This window comes from Strongylocentrotus purpuratus, unplaced genomic scaffold (genome assembly GCF_000002235.5).
Source record: "Strongylocentrotus purpuratus isolate Spur 01 unplaced genomic scaffold, Spur_5.0 spur5_scaffold_7, whole genome shotgun sequence".
Lineage (NCBI taxonomy): Eukaryota > Metazoa > Echinodermata > Echinoidea > Camarodonta > Strongylocentrotidae > Strongylocentrotus > Strongylocentrotus purpuratus.
Window position 1 is genome coordinate 2,592,296 of NW_022145613.1, and position 20,752 is coordinate 2,613,047.

A 20,752-nucleotide genomic window follows, 5' to 3' on the forward strand; every position below is an offset into this window, starting at 1 on the left:
CACTGATGAGACAAATTCAAGAGGGAAAATAAAAATCGTTCCCAGTGTGTTGTTGAGGGAAGGCAGGGTAATATAAAGGCGGGGCACTTTATGGGCTTATATGATATCTGTACGATCTGCGAGACAGCTTCAGATAAAGTTCAGAATACCTGAATATAGCTGGGTTTCCGTTATGAGAATTGAGATTTCTTTTTGAAGAAAAAATCTTAATTTGTTCAATGTTATGTTTTTTTTTGTCAGTAGGCTAATGTGTTTTAATCCCCGGGATGAGAGGTTACTCAAAACGTTACGTTATATGAAAGCTTTTGGGATTCCAGATATCTTTGAACAATCGATATCGGTAAATGCAATGTTGTTTTAATGATACTAAGCTGCCTATTAAATTCAGACACTGACATATCAAAGAAATGAGGAATTTGGTATTTTCTGAATTCTCGACTGGTTCCATAGGTTACATTCTTGATTGCATTTCTTGCTCATACCATATTGTGCCAAGTTTGTTGTTTGATACCTTTCATTCTCAAAATTCAAAAAGTGATACACGCCTGACTTTTAGTAATAGACGCACATCGAAGAGATGGGGTAATATTGTCCTTCACCAGTTTAATACTACACATTCCTGAATGCATTAACATGATTAAAGCATAATCTGAACTGATAGGCTTAATGTATTGAGTGAGACAACACTGAGGTCTTTACAGTATTGAAACTTGCCTACTTGTGGTATTATACATATGATTACATTTTGTAACCAAATTGACCCTTTTTTCAGTCACATAGTGACTTTATCGTATGACGGAGAGTTTTACGGTTAAAAACGTGCTTTGTCTTCATGCAGGTACGTGTTTGAATGCTAGCGATATTATTACTCAAGCATAACAAATACTCATTAGGTATTCAAGGTCATGGTCCCTTGACAATTTACAAGTATGACTTTTTTAATCTAGACACTCATATTTAAACGAATTAAATACAATACTGAACCTTCGAATAGGAGCACATTTCTGCTGTATCGTTGGAAAGTATAGCGACATTCCCTATTGGTGAACGTATCATATGCCTATATTGTCAAAAGGAGGCTGTTCTTTAACAAAACTTAAAAGTCCATCTTACTAATACTTTAAAATCAAACAATGGCTTGTTTTTTTTTTTTTTAAATAAATATTTATTATAGCATGATTATGCGTATGTTTCAAGAGGTGGACTTGAAGTTCTTCTGGTCGTTCTTAAAATGTTAATAACATTTTTTTTTTAAACAAACAATGACAATAAGTTGCTTTTATGCCGTTAATTCAGATACTGTCAGGTCAAAGAAAAGAGGAATGAGTATTTTCTGAGGAGGGGGGGGGGGGGGGTTACCTGTTCATAAATTAGTCAGAAGCGGAGCCTAAATTATAAATCTGTGTGAAAATAAATTTCACTTTAGCGAGATTACGGGTGAGATATTATCCTGAAGAAAATAGTAACCCATAGTAAGCCAAGATCAGAAAAGTGGGGGCACTTTTAGGGATTTTGCAGCACGAAATCATATCCCATGTTTAGGGACTTTTTGCAAACAAGTAACCCATTTTAGAGCGACACTTCCCCGTATACCGCAATAACCGAGTACCTCTACCCCCACCCCATCATATTTCCTGTTCAAATAATCATTTTTTTGTTTATTGTTTGGTTTGTTTATGTTATGTATTTTCTTTTTCTTCAAATCATGGTACCATGATACTGCATGACCGCTACGACATTACTTATGTCATGTTTCTGAAGAAGAAAAATTCTAGTTACTGAGTGTGTATGGCTCTTGTTACTGATTTGGTATCACGCCCGCTTGTGACTGACTTACCTCGTTATCAGCCAGCTTTTCCGTAAAAGATTCTTATGTGCTTCAGAATGAAAATAACACCATCCTTTCCCAAACTTCGCTCTTACGTACATTGTTTTTTCTTTCTTTCTTCTTTTTTGTTTTGTTCTTCTTTTGTAAATCAGTTGGAGCAACATGTATTCAGAGTATTTTAGGAACTTTGTTAGCCTACCTCGGGCCTATACCTGAACAATATTGTTTCACACCCAACCGAAAAAACCCGGGAAAACCCCCCAGTAGATAATATCTACTGGATTTTTTTCGGTTGGGTGTGTAGGCCTATAATTTCCGTCCAGTTTGAGAAAATAATATGACTCTCCCCCCGCAATATACGTTTTCTCCTTTTATATTGCTGCATGACAAGGATTTTCAAACATTACGACGATCCTGACTCTGCTTCTGAATAAACTTGTAAATCCCAAAGGATATTGGGATGATAGCTAAACTCCTCTTGTCAAACTCTTCACGCCAACGCAGTGCATTTAATTTCTAGATATGGCCATGATTGATATTTTTGTCCAAAACTGGACTTTTATGATTGGGATTATGTCAACAGGTCTGTCAAGCTCAAGTTTAGTGATTAAAGTTAGGTCACATGACCGTCGTTCAAAGGTCATGTGAGGTCGTGCTATCTAGAGATCGGGTCTCCATAAAGTTCCTCTCTCAGCTCATAGTCATGTATCGTCTTCTTCTCTTCTTTTCATTTTTTTTCTTTTTCTTTTACTTTTACTTCTACTGCTACTTCTTATTCTTATCCTTCTTCCTCCGCCTCCTCCTCCTCCTCCCTCTTTTTCCTCTTCTATTCATTCATGTTATTATTGCTACTTTTCATTTCCTCTTCTCTTTCTTCGGTCATCTTCTTTTGCTCCTTTGTCCTCTAATTCTTTTGATCAACATCATAACTATGTAAAATACAGAGACATTACTTCCTTGACTTATCATTTTGGTATACATATACCAAAAAAATCCCCTGGACTGACAAAGTTAGTAATGAGGAAGTTCTTACACGAGCTGGAGTGCAAAGGAAAATGATACGTGAGATGTTGATTAGGCAGTTGAAGTTCATGGGTCACATTACACGTAAAGAAGGCCTAGAGAATCTTGCTTTGACAGGGAAAATTGTGGGAAGAAGGAGTAGGGGAAGATGGAGGATACTTTGGATGGACAGTCTGCAGAAATTGTTGGAAGAGAGAGGAGTGAAAGAACTGGGAGTGGTACTAATACAGAAGGCTAGGAGCCGAGGGTTGTGGAACAGCATGATCGCCAAAGTCAAACGATATGGCACTTAGAGAGAGAGAGAGAGAGAGAGAGAGAGAGAGAGAGAGAGAGAGAGAGAGATACATATACTATGATGAATAAAGACAACATTTTGTGTTATATCGATGCACACCTTTTATAATTCATTTAAGACTTCTTTGCTTAGTAGATAAACCAACGATAATAGACAGAAGGGCATGTTTAAGACCCAACCCTCTGGGTTGATTTGCCATTAACCAATGTCATAATATCCCTATGAACATGATCTGTTTGTTTAAGGTGGGTGTACCTAATCGTTCCTACAAACATTTTTGGCTTAACCGCGGGTTAATGGGAATGAACTTGTAGGAGGATTGTGAAGGGGGCGAGGGAAGGTGGGAGGTCGTCGTCAAAGATTGATCGAGTTATCTATGTTGACGGATTTAACATGTCCAAATATAGCATTTAGAAGTGGAGCAATGACTTTATCAAGGCAAGTCCAAGTGCTCAATATGCATGACATATGCGGTCATATAAAAAAAATATAGCCTTTTTGTATATTTTGGTGCAGGAAAGAGAGAATGTATCAAAAGTAACAGCTCAACACGCCGCCGAGTAGCCGAGAAGCCTGTTTCAAATCGGGCAAAGCTAGTTTTCATGCAATCGAAACCGGGCTGACCAGATTAAACTTTAAAAAAGCAGAAACACGAAGTTGCAAACCATCCAGAGACTCTGAATAAATTGCGTTACTTATTAATTAATTATTTCATTACAAATCTTTATTCTCAGTTTTCTTATGAAGACTATAACTGATTTTCTTATAAAATTGAAGATATTTATGGCGTATATATTCATTACTGAATGAACGCCATTAAACACTTACCAACAACAACAACAACAACAACAGCTCATCATTTGTCAAATACCAGGTGTATTATAATTGACAGATATTTGAATCCATTTGAAGTTATAAAACGATAAATAATCTTTTATGAGATTTTTAAGGGGATGGATGAAGGATCAAACAGACTTTGTTAATTGTCTTTTTGGTTTATATAAAGAAGCATAGAATTTCTAAACATCAAGAGACATCGCGCATAAAGACATGCGATGCTAATAATGTCTTCGTGGCTCGTAATATTAATTACCGGCAAGTAGCCAAAAATTGATAAAAGTAAGATGTAGAATAACTAATAAGCTTGATAATTTATTCTTATAAGCCGTCAAGGAACAAAACGGTGGAAAGATTTCAAAATTTGCGAACAGATCGATATTCAGAACAAATTTCATACGATAAACAATTTAAGAATTACTAAAATTGTTGGTATTCCTCTTTCCCATCAATGAGGTACCTTCAATTCTCCAACAAAATTAATGATGAAATCTTGGGCAACACTAACAAACTGATCATCGTAATGAAAGCACTTAAACGCAGTTATCTGCTTATTCGAAATCGAAATGTCAGTCCCGAAGGGAACAAGGGGCTTGCTGTATTATCTACTAAATCAAATATCGGGTCAAAATTACTTCAGTAATTGCCATTGGTGTGATTTGGTATTCTTTGAGCAGACATTCTTATATTACTAAAAGTGCGTTGCATGTGTTTGACCCCAGAGTTTGACTTCTTGAAGTCTGAGTTTACGTGGTATATAAATATCAGCAAGCTTTATTCAATGAAATCAGAAAATCAGACGCTTAGAAGAGATAATAACTCGTATTTCTGAGTTGTCATGCAGCGTGTCTCTTCTTCTAATATTGTCTGATCTCACTGAGTAAAACTTGCTGATATTTTACATGTCACCTAAACAAAGCTGTAAGAATCTTCGGAAGTCAAGCTCTGGATTCAAACAATAAACAGGTAGGTCTAAGCAGATTAAGCAGATTAATGAACTAAATTATTGTTAAAATGCGTCATTACGAGATTCGAACCAAGAAGTATTGGCAATCGTTTATCTCATAAAGAGGGTAAAAAGGTCGAAAACGCTCTTTTAACTCGTTGGAGTGGTCCTTGCCATATACACAGTTTGATGATGATATCGCAGCTACATGGATCAGAGCAGGAAAACAGATGCACACGATTGATAGAGAAAATGTGTTATCCACATGGGAATTCACACGAAAACATGTGCTAATGAAATCAAAATGTTTATCAAGCAAAGAAAAAGATATCTGCCGTATGAGTGTTCGTTGCGAATATGCGAATTGAACACTTGAGATAAAAAAAGATATCATAATGAATTAAGTATGAGTGTTAAATAGTTGTGACTCACTGCCCAAGTTGGCTATATTAAATGTTTATGACTTGAGGTCAATAGAAAGTAACACGAACACCAAGCATGCAAAGATAAACAAAGTATAAATTTGTTCTTTTTTATTTTATGAGCGTTGCCTATTGTCACCTAAGGAAGAAAAATAAAGAGGCTAATTTTTGTCAGGATGCACTCAACATTCTCTATAACACATTTCAAACATAATATAACATTCTCTATAACACATTTCAAACATAACAATGTGCTAGTTATTCAACCACTTTTAGTTCGAGGGAAAGTTTGCACGGTGAGAGAACCCTCAAACAAATATGTCACACACTTCTTTGCTCCTCCCTCTTACCCCCCCCCCTCCTCTCTCTCTCTCTCTCTCTCTCTCTCTCTCTCTCTCTCCTCTCTCTCTCTCTCTATCTCTCTCTCTCTCTCTCTCTCTCTCTCTCGCCCTCTCTCTCTCTCTCTCTCTCTCTCTCTCTCTCTCTCTCTCATCGCCTCTCCTTCGTTCTCTATTGTTGTTCCATATTATCCATATATTTGCATAATTTTTTTCCCAATTCAAACAAATTAAGTAACATTGTTTGTAACAAGTATACGCTTTTTAAGGACACTATTGATTTCAAATAAAATAACATGAAAAGTAACTGTTTATTTATTCTTTCATTTATCCGGCGGTGACGTCTGGGCCTCGGAGCCACATTTAATTGATAGCGACGCGTCAACAAATCGACAAACTCATAAGGCACTTTGTAGAAAAGATTGCTGTCTTGAAATAGTGTTATCATTCCCATCTGTATACAGTGATCTCTGTGATTTCTACAAATGAACTCCATCTGAAATATTGAATATTATCTGTTTTGCGCAGGCGAGCTAGGAAGTACACTGCCACTGGTCGAAATCCCCAAGGTTATTGCTAAGGTCAAAGTAGGAAACCATGTTTTCAGAGAAATATCAAGATTGCTTGAGAAGAAAAAAATAGAAGGGTGTTATTTTTTGTCAGATCGAAGAAGAAGATGAAGAAGAAGATGAAGAAAAAAAAAAAAAAATGAGAAGAGGAAGAAGAAAAAGAAGAAAAGAAGAAGAAGAAGAAGAAGAAGAAGAAGAAGAAGAAGAAGAAGAAGAAGAAGAAGAAGAAGAAGAAGAAGAGGAATAGGAGGAAGGAAAAAACAAGAAGGGTAGAAAGGAGAAGGAGGGGGAGAAGAAGGGGAGACGGAGGAAGGGAGGGAGTGTTGTGGCATCGACATACCATTTTAAATGGAGAGGATTGTACATGCAAAAATCAAATAAGAATTTACGTGTACGAAGAAAAAAAATCGCACTTTTCCATAACACAATGTAGTGAAAAAATGTAACATTGCAATTATTTAGTAAAGGATTAAATAAATTTGCAGATAATGGGGGAATCACTTTTGAGCACAAAGAGTAACAACATAATATCGCAATATGATACTCAACGGCTCAAATCCGAATCGAGTTTCCTTTTTTAGTTTACCCGAGCGCCTTTGCTCTGTGAAGCATGCCAAATCCTAAATCCCTGCATTTTATTAAAGCTAAATTGATATAGATTTATCCTGTTATGGTTAAGATGACCGTCATTCCGAAGATCAAAGTCTGTCCGACTTCCATTTTATAACTTTTTCGTTAGTTTTAGAACAAAACATGACCTAAATAGACGAAATCCTGATAATAATGAGATTATGAATGATTCAAATCCCCTAGATTATCTCTCGAGAGCAAGCCAGACATTCCGAAGTGGATATTCGTTTGACGCAGACTAATGAGATCATCATGACGAATACATTCCTATATGTTATGCTACTATTTACTGTTATTGGAGAACCCACTTCCATTTGATTATTTTCCATCGGTTACTATTTATAATTCCGAGAATTAAACATGATAAATAAATGCGACTGGACTCTCGGATCAACTCATCTTTCTTCGTTGATTTATATTTATTCATTATCGATTACGCAACATGATAAATAAATGCGACTGGACTCTCGGATCAACTCATCTTTCTTCGTTGATTTATATTTATTCATTATCGATTACGCCTCTAGGCATATTTTGAAGAGGGCAACAATGGTGTAGATTTAGGGTACATGTGGGCATGAGCCTCCCCTGCGCCAGAGGGCAATGATTTCACATAACCTTTACAGTTCTCACATGCAAGCTGTTAAAAGGTCAATTGACTTGAATTTGGCAAAGAATGTTACTGAGGGCAGCTTGCCAGATGTTATGATGCATTTTCCCCCTAAATTTTATAAATGGTAATTTAGCTAAATGCTAAATTTGATAGTGTAAAGTGTTCCGACAATGTCAAACAAAGCTCACTGGACAATGACTGATGTCTTACGTCCATTAATGTCAACAATATACATATCTATACAACATAAATGTACTCTCTTTTGCTCTTCATATTCACAATGGATTACAGTTTATATTTTCTCAGCGCTTTGAGCATTTCGCGAAATGGACATAGACATCTGCATCTAATGGAAATGTTATCCTTCCTCATTATTGTACGCGTATATATGATATGTAAAGTAAAGATAAGGATAAAGCTCGACATTCTTTGCTCTGGGTTTTATGGATATAATGTTTAATTGATCATGTAGACCAAATTTGTAAAGACGATGGGATTATATTTAGCTGGCACGCAGATAAAATTAATAAATGCGTCGTCACTTAATATTTGAGAATTGTTTGTTCAACCAGTGACATTTTAAAGAAAAAAATGTAATTGTCTCTTGTAATTTTCTTTAGTTCATAATGCACAATAACAAGGTCGTGGTGTACATGTTTTTCGATTATCTGTATTGGACAAAATATTGAATATTCAGATTTTTTTTATTGCTCACCACTTTATAAAGACAAATATTGCAATATCTTTACCGAATTGCATGATCTTGACCATCGCTATGTTTTGTCTGGAAATGGAATTGTATTTTAGAGCCCACTGAAAAGGGGGACTCGTGAGGCACAGGACCGGGGCACTTCACTTCATAACTTAAAACCAGGTTGACGCCCATTTTACTCCACGCAAATGGCATGATTGGGTACTTCTAATTTGGCTCACTTTGAGCAACACTACTCTTAGACTAATATACTGTATACTCTGCCTGTTTCACGAAATCATGGCCAAGTGTTTTCAAATAAAAAGCATTTTAAACGGATAGGGAACTCGAGAGCCAAGATACACAGGGTAGAATGATTCATTTCCGACAACGTCTACCCGGTCATCCATGTTCGATAATTTGACTTCAATATGAATGGTCACTCTGGTCAGTATACATCGGAAGACTTGTATTTTGACGAACAGAACTCAAGATTTAAGACGGCAAGCCAATGGTTCTGACCTGTGTCTGACAACAATAACCGGGAACAATCATTTTTTTAGGGCGTAGCTAGGGCGTGACGACAAAACTAAAATTGGATTATGAATTATCAATTATCAATATTTGTTATTTGATTATAGTCATTATCATCACTGAGTACAATAATCATGATAATACGAGTCTGAGGGAAGTACGTAGGGTATAACAAGTGCGGATTCTCCATAACTGGTTATCAAAATAATGTGAGTTTCGGTTAAATTGCACGGTGTAATTTCAATCAGCACCACTTTCTTTCGAAACTGTCTTAAGCAGTATTTCCATCCTGCCACAAGCTCACTCCAACCTGTCCCTTATCAACCTATCTCAGGGTTACATATCTATTTTACTAGCGTTTCAAACTTTAAGAACTCCTTTATTCAACCCAGTTCAATTCAAGTCAAATTCATTGGTCCGAACGGAATTGCGTTTACGTGCATTATTCACAGAAAGAAAAAGAAATGTACATGTGACACAATACATACAACATAAAACAAGTATATTGAGAGAATAAACATAGAGCACTTTAACATTCAAAGTTGTTTGGGTTTTTCTTTTTTAATGAATGGGTATCAAAAGCACCCATTTTGCCACCCCCCCCCCCCCCAATCATAGTACCTCACACGCTACCACTTAATGGAAAATGTACATTGTGTTTCTGTACAAATCTGTTAGACAATAGCAAAAGTAACATTTGTAAATTCAGCCGAAAATATAAAACGACATAATATTGTAGTTTCTAAACTTCATTATACAGATAATTTACTTTGGCGGATCATCGATGTTTTGCAGGGAAAGGGGAAAGGCGCGTATGTATGTTTACATTGTTACAATACGATTATTTCCCGGAAATGTACATTTGGGCCTCCAGACTCCCCCGGACCCAGAGGATGGGCGGGGGAGGGGGCATAGCCTTTTCGATATTTTTATCCATGAATACGATTTTAGGAATCCCGCTAGCCCTCGCAATATACGATTTTTGATTAGCTGGAGACATGAGGGACATAATTATGACCCCCACTCCCACCTTCTTCCCCCAGAACCACCAACTGACCGACCATTGCAGAATACTATTTAATCCTTTCTAAACTGTCAACAGTCCCACTCCCATATTTCGATGTTTGTCATCCGATAGCGCCCGTAGCCAGTTTGAGCACCCAACGCTTGCATCCAATTATCGCCTTGTCAAGAGATGTAAGCCCATGATGGAAAGGTGACACTCATCACAGCCAGCGGCAATGGGACAAATCCAAGTTCAGCCATGATAACTTTGACGCGAAAAATGAGGTCAGAGGTTTAAACCATGCAATTCTAACCGATGAACTCTGTTGGAGTATGTTGCTAGTATCGTAAAACATGGCGTACAACCCCTCCCCCTCCGTCCCCTCCCCATCCCTGATGATAAGAACATGGGGGAACACATTAACATGTACATACAGGCGGCAACATCACCCCCCCCCCCCCCCCGGCGCGGCGACAAGATAATGATCTTAATATAGGGATTCCCCATCATTAATTTGTGAATAACCATGGTAACGATAACATGTCGTTTAATTATTACACACAACTTGAAATTGTAAACATGTTGATATAAAGACCAGGGGCTTAGACATATTCTATTGATTTCCATCAACGATTTAAGGCGGTCCCCCAAATTATAATTTCCTTGATGGTTCAGATGTGATTTCCATAAAAGCTAAAAGGTCTGAAACATGGGAAGCCATTCGCCCAAAAATTCTTACGGTAAATCGTATACTTTAACTTTATAAGTTTTAACAATGCATAATCGCTTGAAAGCCGGGCACGACTCAAACATTACTCAATTTTGTTTCAATCTATATACAGTAATGTCACTTGCAAACTGAAGAAAGTGATGCTTGTTTTGGGTCTATCTGACTTTCAGAGACTCTTGTACTGCAGTGATTTTGAGACGGCAAACAACAACAAATTGTGTAAATAATCAAGTTCACAGGATTTCTATTATGAAGGCAATGTCTCTAGTTTATTTCAAAAATTCTAATACTGAACTTGATTTAATCTATCAGACATACGGTTTTTGTTTTGAAATTTCGCGAGTCATTTGACTAGCTCGGGGATATGCATGCTCATCCATGACCCCGCGACCCGGATGTGATTCAAGAACTTATATAAAGTCATCAAGGACTCCTGAAGAAAAGAAAAATATCATAAGTCGGTTATCTACCCTGAATCTTGTGATTATTCTTGAAGATGAACAAATGTGAAGAAAACAGGAGAAGGAAAATTAGCAGTCACTGCCGGCATGTGGTTCAACTTGGGATTTTTATTTTTAAAGTTGCATATTAAGAGAGAGGGGGAGAGGGAGAAATAGAAAGAGAAAGACAGAAATTCAGAGAGAACGAGAGAGAGAGAGAGAAGGAGAAAAGAGGGGGGGGGGGTAGACAGAGTGTGACACAGACCGGGTTTTCAGTTATAATTGAGTAGTAAGAACATTGAATAATATATACGTATATATTGACATGACATCTGTTCTAAATAATCATAACAATCAAATATCGCTCATAACCATATATATACAAGAAGGTGTGTATAAATGCATGCTAATAAAATCTTCCGAAATATAATATAAATTTAGGACAATTGTCATGGTGTATAGAAGCATGGGTAGAAAGAAATTCTGGATTCGAAAAATACAAAACATGGTGCATATTGAAGGTTTTTTCGACACAAATATTTGGAAATGTAATCATACATGAATCTGACATTCATGTTCAGACAAGATTATTTAAAGAAGAAATAAAAAGAGATTCTACAAGCCACTGATATGGCTTAGGTAAGACAAAGAATGGGTAAAATCTAGTTGAAAAATGGAGAGTAAAGCAAGTAATAAAAGCATGTAAAGGATGACCCGCGGAAAGAAAAAAACGAAAGGGCGTGAATATATAAGGACAAGGGAAAATAATCATCATCCTCTTCCCCTTCCACAAAGCAGAATCTAAAGAGAAGAAAGTAACTGCTCATCAATACCTTTATCAATAAAGTGATGACATACACATCAGGCAACACAAAATATGACGTCATTAAAATGAATCAGATACTCATGTTATTTGCCTTGACCGACAAATTACTTGATTTCCTCTTTCATCCATTCACCATGAAAACAATGATATATAAAATTAGAGAGAGTGAGAGAGAGAGAGAGAGAGAGAGAGAGAGAGAGAGAGAGAGAGAGATGGAGAGAGAGAAATATATGAACCAATATTGCTAATATTGGGGATGAATAATATCAAACAAAGAGAAATTAACATGGGACTCTCGCAAAATAAGTAAAATTGGGTATAATAACCCATTTTTTTTTCTCCATGATCAAAATAATAGTGATTGAAGAATCTAGCACCATCCCTATAGAGCAGGTCCCTTAAAAAAAGAGATGTTTATCGGCGGGTGTTACTCAATGTGCTGCAAAATTTCTATAATAATATTGAAAAAATATCCTTGCTCGGTCACTATACTCCCTCGCACAAAAAGGAAAGCTAAAATAGGATTTAAGTACTACACATAATGTGTTATTCGTAGTCTCATTGTTATAGCTGTAGGCCTCAAAGTCTACTCTTTTATTCGGCCACTTCTTTCACAATCATGTGGGACACCCCCTACCCCTCTCTCCTTCCCACTTTATTACTTTTTATTGTAACAACATCTCAGCTGAACAGTAGTATTACAAACAAAACATATTAATCAATATCAACGAACAATTGCGATGCACAACATAATTATAAGCAAGATATTCAAGGCAGGTAGCAATGGAGGGATAAACATGTTCAAGGACAGTAGTTTATTTCCATTCATCTCTTCATTTACTTCTTTGATATGACCCCTTTTTTAATTGCAACATTAATGGTTCCGTCTCTGTGACCTCTCGCCTACTGTACATGATCACCCCGATGTGTCATTTCTCTGCGTCAATCGTTTGTTTCATTCATATCAAAAGAACTTGGGATACACATGAGGCGTCAATAAGGGAGTTTACAGATAGCACATGGTACAAATGACCCCAAATATCCACAGATCGTTTACACATGGAGAAGTTCCACTTTGAGCATATTAGAATAATAACTGCCAAAGTCCTAGATGTGCTTCACGAATACCTTTTGTTTGCCCTCTTGAAAAGAATACTTCCACCTGCGTATCATAGAATGTACCGTTGGTGCATAAATGAATAATGTTACATAACTTTCATGAGCGCATATCCAGTATCACTATGAATATGACTGACAAAGAAAGCGGACAAAATATACAGTTGCTCAGGTCGACAAAGGAACATCCCTTCACTGCTATTATTTAAAAATGTGTAGAACAGGTGTCACATGCATATTCACTTTTTACATAATATCAGTGAAGGGATGTTTCTTTGTCTACCTGAGGAACTGTATATTTTGTCCGCTTTCTTTGTCCGTCATCTTCACAGTGTATTCATCTCTGTGGGTTTTACCTTTTTGGTACAAATGACCTTTATCTGCCCATGCGCAGATAGTATCTGTAAAATCCCTTATTGGATTGCGTTAAAATCGATGCTAATCAAGCATACTAATGAACACGATGGAAGTAGTTAGCAAATGCGCCATTCAACGCAGTGTTGACACTGTTCATTTTGCGTTTTTTCTGTACCATGTAACTCTCCCGTGCATACTGCGTCATAAACCACGCCAGTCGCTAATGCAGCACTATGTCGAAAAAATGACGCAGGCTTCTACAATGTACATTATTATATGCAAATTCATAAGTTTGTGTAAGTTTGATTCTACGCCAGTGTTGCATCGATGCCGATAGTAGGACAAATCCGCAACCATGCGCTAGGCCTCCGTCAAGAAGTAGCATCTGCGTCTAAATACTACGTCAGGATAATGTTTTGTGCAAAAAATGCCTCCATGTTCTTCAATGGCATAAAAGAAGTGGGTCCTGTGAAGAGCTTCCGTATTTAACACGAATTTACGTGATAAGGGCTACAACATTTCTGAAAAATTGACGCATAGAGACATAACAAGGCGCTTTATAAATCCAGAATATTGTTATCATATTTAATGAGCTGACTTTCATTCGTGTAGACATCGTGTTGAGGCTCGTTCTGTTGGCCCTTTCTTCATCATGTTTATAAGCAGCCATGGCAGTGACGGGACCACGTAGGATGGAGACAAGGAGGAAATTCATCATTTCCACGATTTTCGGAAGCAATCCTAAACTAGGCCAACCAAGACTCCTGTTTATTTCTTAAGGCCTCTAAAAATTGTTATCATCCTATTTTTATTTCAGTTGGTAAATAGAACGTAGGCCGAAGAATGAAAAGGGGGCTCCGGGCTGTAGCCCCCCCTCCCCCCCCCCCACACACACACACGCACACACTATTCTCGGTTTATATACCGCATTTGGCTGTAGGATGTTTTAGAATTCTCAGTTTCAGTTTTACAAAAAAAAGAAATCTTGTCGCTCGGTCGCTCCGCTCTCTTGCCCAACACATCTGTATTAAAAGCACACATTCATTAGTCTTGCGATTCATTATAATATGATCAATACATAGGAACATGATTGAATGTAGGAAATGTATTTTTGTGCCTCATAGAGGGTCTGCTAATCAAATGGGATGAGGGATGTCTCGCATGGAAAATCTGGACAATGGATTGAATCCCTAACCTCCGAAATTTAGAAATCAACCCATAGTTCGTAAGTTAATGATATAAAGCTGCCTACTCCCGTTGAGAGAACGGGGAATTCGACTCAAATTTGCCTCTGTGGTCAAAATTCCTCAAACTACAGAGTTCAACTTTTCTTGCTAGGTCTCTGCGCTCCATCGCAAAAAGAAATGTGATTTGTCAATGGGCGTCGGTAAAATGCACAGTTTCATCATTTGCCTCATTCACATGGTGTTGTAGCTATGTTCCCTTGAATGTTGTGCTACCCTGCCCCATCCCCCCCCCATCGACATTTTCGGAGATTGCGCCGCAACCGCTTAGAATTTTTAATTGTCGTTTCATGACTTTTTCTCCTCAAGTCTTACGCACATTTTGATAAAATTTTCGTCGAAATCGGATATACCTGTAAGGTGTTACATAACAATTAGTATGCGCATGTCATCAAAAAGTGTTATATAAATACAGGTTTAGATGTATTTCTTCCTAAGTGGGAGATATGAATTGATATCAAATTGCTTTTACATGTTTCTCAAAGTAACTTGATGTATTCCAGAACAAAAGAATACATTAGAAATAAAACAATAGATATAATAAGAAATTAAAAAAAAATCAAATACATAAGAAAATAAATATTTGAAAATCGCATCAAATTTGCATAAATTATCATTATAATTACATCAAAATAAAAACGATGAATACAATGCTATCCTTTAAAAGAGCGGTAAAAAAGTTTCTTATTGCTCATTATCTTTAAATCCATCAACAAAATAAATTCTCCTCGTTTACCCATCGTTACAAAACTCGATAATTTTCTGTACTGTTTACTTTTTTTTGCTTCCATTTATTGAAACGTTGATTATAACCTTCCATGACCTGGTATGAATACACGTATGAATAAAGAGTGGCCTACTTGGGATACTGAATAAACACTGTCTTCTATACAAACATATCAAGGCTCTGACTCGCATGCCCAGGTTTAAAACCAGCTGGCTGATCTTACTTTCACATTCTTACTGTTCGAACCTTGAGAGTCTTCTCATTCTATTGTATCCCAAGTTGGCCACTCAGTATTCAAATTTGCATTTCTTTTCTTATTTAAAATCTTTATATATCAATTTGAAATCCAACTACCACATAAGTCTGTGAATATTGATGTGCATCCCCTCTTTCTTTTCTCTTCTTTTTTCTGTCTTTTCCCCCTTTTTACCAATATTTTGTTCTTCCATATTTGTATTATTATGTATCCTTTGAGGGTAGTCATACTATCAAGCTTTGCTTATGTTGTCAACCCTCCTGTTTGATGTTCTCGATTAGTTACACCCAGCCTTACCTTATTCTACATATATTCTTTTGTCACGTGTAAATTTGCAATATTTGTTTGTTATATATTTGTAAAAATGCAAAAGAAAAAGAAAATCAAACAGAAATAAATCAAATCAAATCAAATCAAATCAAATCAAATCAAATAACTATTTTGTTTTAGAAAAGAAGTTGCATATGAATAATGAGTTTCAACATTCAAAAAGTGGAGTCTGACAAATTTGTAATGATTCTAGTTCCCTGTATTTGATATTCATGAATGCGTAATTTGCGTATTCATAATTTATGCAAATTAACCTATGCATTTTCATATATCATAGAAATAATGAAACCTCATGAATTTGAGATAAATGAAACATTTATTCAATACATTTCAAGATTCTTCACAACTCTACAGACAAATATGAAGAGTTTTCTGTAAAATGCATAAAATTAGCATTTTGCATAATTAATTAGGCCTATAACCACAAAAATGTGCATATTAGGAAAAAAACTAATTATACCATCTTGTTCCATACGTAAATATCTACAAACATGCAAATTTTCGTGTTCATCGGACATTCGACGGCCGAGATCATGGGGGGGGGGGGGGGGGGGTCTCCCAGCATGAGGTGCTCAAATAGCCCAGTACAGTAAGGGTTCAAAGGAAAGAAAGTTACAGGCCTTGCTTGAAACAGATGCCCAACGGAGCCCCCATTATCCTTGAAACATATAATTATATTCGCCTTAATAATCCTAATGCCAAGAAAAAAGTCGATCAATTGAAGAATGATTTAGATTTGATAGACCCGTGGAGAGAATTACATGTCCTGGAAAAAATGTTTACATGGCGGCAACCTACTCCCTTTAAGGCGGCTAGATTGGATTATTTTTTGGTCTCCACTGAACTACTGTCACTCGTTAATAAAATAGAAATTTTACCTGGATCCGATCATTCCCTGGTCAAGCTATCTTTGAATTTAAATCATTGTATGGTAGGTCGAGGTTACTGGAAATTCAATAATTCGTTGTTAAGGGATGATAGTTATGTGGAAAACATTAAAGATGTCATTCAACAAACGATTGAGACCTATTCTGTCCCATATAATAACAATGCAAATAGAATTGAGGTAGAAGGACAAGATACACAATATGAATTTACTGTAAATGATCAGTTATTTTTTGATACGTTGTTGACCATAATTAGAGGTGAAAAAATGTTATACTCAGCCAGAAAGAAAAAAAGATTGGTAAATTTAGAATATGATTTAGAGAAAGAAATTATAGCTTTGGAGAAGGCATTGATATCAAAAACGGACAAATATAGAGCTTTAGTCATATTAAATGAACAGAAAGTTCAGTTAGAATCACTAAGAAAAGAAAAAATGGAAGGAATAAAGATGAGGAATTTGTTTACTTAAAATGATATTTTTTCTGTATTTGTTTTTCTTTCCATGAGTGTTAGAAATGAATTATTGATTTGTTAGTTTTCTGTTAACTCAACAGCTCAACAATACTTGTATCTTGAAAAGCCAATTTTATTTTATTTATGTTATTATGTAAATTACCTTGAATATATATTTTTGTATTTGTTTCAAATGAAAATCAATAAAATCCCTGTGGAGGGAAAAATATGAAGAAAAAAAAAAAAATTATCCTTGAAACTACATACTTCTAATGAACTCCTCTAAAAAGTAGTCAAAGAGACACTCTTTCGTCTGCCCCGTAGAAACAGGGGTGTCAATGTATACATATCGTTATAATACGTTTGCAGGTTTAGTTGGCATTAATGTTATTTCGCTTGGAAATGGATTTGTTATTTCCGAGGGGAAATGAAATGCACTCCCAAGCCGCTAGATCACTTTGATATGACCAATTCTCGTCCAGATTTTGATGTTATGTTATTATAGAAGGCTGCTGGCACAGAATGCTCTAGAGTTCACGTTGATCGAACCTCGCTTTTGACTAAATATGAATATGGGAACAGTTTACTATACTTTCATGCCATGTGCCAGGGGCTGCATGTGTGTTATCAGGAGCTTAAACGCTACCCTCCCCCCCCCCCCGAGAAGAGCATGGAAAAATACGACTAAGACACCCCCCCCCCTCCCCTCCCTCCCCTCCCCTTCCACCCACCTCAAACCACCATCACTTCGAGTCTACAGAAGGACGATGTAATTCCCTCGGGAAAACAATTCCTTTAAAACAAGCAAACGATTTTCGGCAAATTGTTTTTTAAATTTTTAGCAAACACCTTCAAACACTCAACATCGAGAAAGAATGTTTCTTGAGAAAGGTGAAGCTGGTTTAATCCAGGGTCCTCTCCGTAGCTGTGGTATTCAGTGCTGCAAGTGTTTTTCCTGTATACTTGTGGTTAATATTTTGTAGGGTTATTCTTGGATTGGCTATATTAAGTGTATTTAAATGTTGTTCAATTTCCTCTGTGTTTGCAACCTATACTTAAGTTTGTACTGGGCCTCTCATGAAAACAGTTTTAATATTGAGAGAACAACTCTGTTTCATTAAAACGAATAAAAAGGTATTTATAGATGAAACAACATTAATACATTGACCTTAGAATGGTTAGCACCAGCTGATAAGTCTTATCGGTTTATGCATGAATGTCAAATTAAACAAGGAGTAATTAAAGGGAAAGAAATCTTATATTAAGTTTTTACAAACTTGGACTAGTCTCGGGTCAACATTTTGTCAGTCTCACGGATACTCCACAGAAAATCTCAACACCATAATTATCTTCCACACATGTGGTTAATTTTGTATGGTCATAACGCTGCCATAAAGCTGTTAGAGGGGTCAGTCGTACTATTGTCTTTTCCTTCTTCATAGTTTTCAGCACCCCCCCCCCCCCTTTTTGAGTTCAGTCATGTTCTGGAGGGGTTTGTTCTAATGAATAGCCATGGTGCCCTTGGCCCTTGCAATCGTCTGCTTCTCGCCCTTCCTGTTTGGCCGGTGGTAGTGAATTAAAAGCATATCAGTTCAAGGTCCTAATGGAAACAGTATGAGGTCTGGCAGGGTCAGTATTTCACTTTTTTTGTGCATTTCTCCATAAAGGCCACCTCACACAGCTGGCCATATACTCCGGTCACTTCAGCGAGACCGATATCAGGCCGGCTATTGGCCCTCCTCAGATAGCTGACCATAAACCCCAGTCTCACCAGCGAGACCGATATCAGGCCGGCTATTGGCCCTCCTCAGATAGCTGACCATATACTCCAGTCTAAACAGCGAAACCGTCATCAGGCCGGCTATTGACCCGGTTGTACAACACTTGCTCCGCGGCAATTTCCAAGGCTTACAAATTTATAATTTTAGCCTTGGACCAACGAATTACATTTAGTGTCAATCAATATAATTTGTCTTTAAAACAAACTGATATTTCTGTATTTCATAAATAGCAGCTCGTTTAATTAGAGTGGATAGAGCAATTGGTAAATAGGATGTGGGATGTACACAAAACAAATATAATTTTTTTTTAGTAAGGATTCTTTTTTTACCCTAGTCATAAAATCATAAGTGTACTAATACAGTAGCAACTTTTTACACCATGTTCAAAACAGTGTAAAGAAATAGGAGCTCTTAAAACATATGATATGAACGTTAACTCTGTACAAAACAAGCCCTTCCTGTAGATAAGGGGGAAGTGGACCCGAATATAAAAAAAATAAAAAAAAGAAATAGTCACAGTCCGTTGCTGATGCCATTAATATGTTTTCAATACCGCCAAAGAAAATACAAAAATTGAAATGCGAGCTTTGAGCTTTGACTTGAACTTGAAGGCCATTGGGAGAAAAGAAGAAATAAAGGTCCTCGAGTTGGTTTGTCTACTGAAAGTACTCCCATATGTCTAAACAAGGATTTGATAGCACGCAGTTCGATTTGCGATGTACTTTTATTTCCTCAAAAATTATTGGAAAGGTGTGTTACAAGTGTTACACGAGTTTCTCGTTGCAAGATAGTATTTTTCATTTCCAAGTTAAAACGAAATAGATTGAATTGAGCAATGTATTTCAGGATATGCATTGCCTTTTTGATGTTAAAGAAACATAATTTTGTATAGTTCTAAAAATATACATGTCTTCAAACAGCGGTGAAATGAAGAAATTCCTGAGGAGATTGAGTTTTCAAAAGTGTGCTCTATAAATATCAATATATATTTTCTACGTATTATGCACTTTCTCTGTGTGAGGTAGTCATTTGTTCATCAAAAATTGTACCGCCCACCCATCCCTACCGCCCCAACGCTCCTCCATTCTCAATTGTTCCCATGTATATTATAGCAACCCTCGATATTTGACATTAACACCTGCCTATTTCACCCTTGGAAAAGCTAAGGGCAGGAGATCGAGATCACCATCTATTAGAGAAAGGTAAAGAGCAAGTCCAGCCTGATGTGCGATCTGCATGCCTTCTCTTTAAGTTACCTCTTTTAGTAAGAGCCAAGTAATTCTCTTGCTAATTCTCGAAGATATTCAGGAGGGTTGGTACATATGGTAAAGGTAAAAGTAAGTTGTGGGCTGTTTCAATCTTTTTCAATCCCATGTGGAAAAAACATTAGAAGTTATATCCTGTTAAAGAACAATTTCTCTTCAAAATGATCACATAATATTATGACTAGAAATAGTACTTTTCGTTGTTTGTGTTTGTCAGCAAAGTTTAGTCGATTTGTTACAATATTTATGATTTATAAATATAACTATGAATAAATAAAACTTGCCGAAAGTCTTTTTTTAAAACAAGTTGCATGACCCTACCTAGATATTATCTTTATAAAGCTACATTTAAAAAGGAATTCGGCAGATAAGACCCGTCACCTGAAATATCAGCTGTAAAATGGTATTATTCATAATATTTAATCGGGGTTAATGGCCGGAATACCAACCGATTTGAAAACCCACACTTTCCTTCAGAGTAGCTCTTCAAAAGGACAAATAATTCAGACGAAAAACATGAATTTCCTGAGTATTTACTTTCAACAACGGAGTATTTTCTTTGCCGTCTCAAGATATTTTTAGGGGGAAAAGAAACCAAAAATAGATG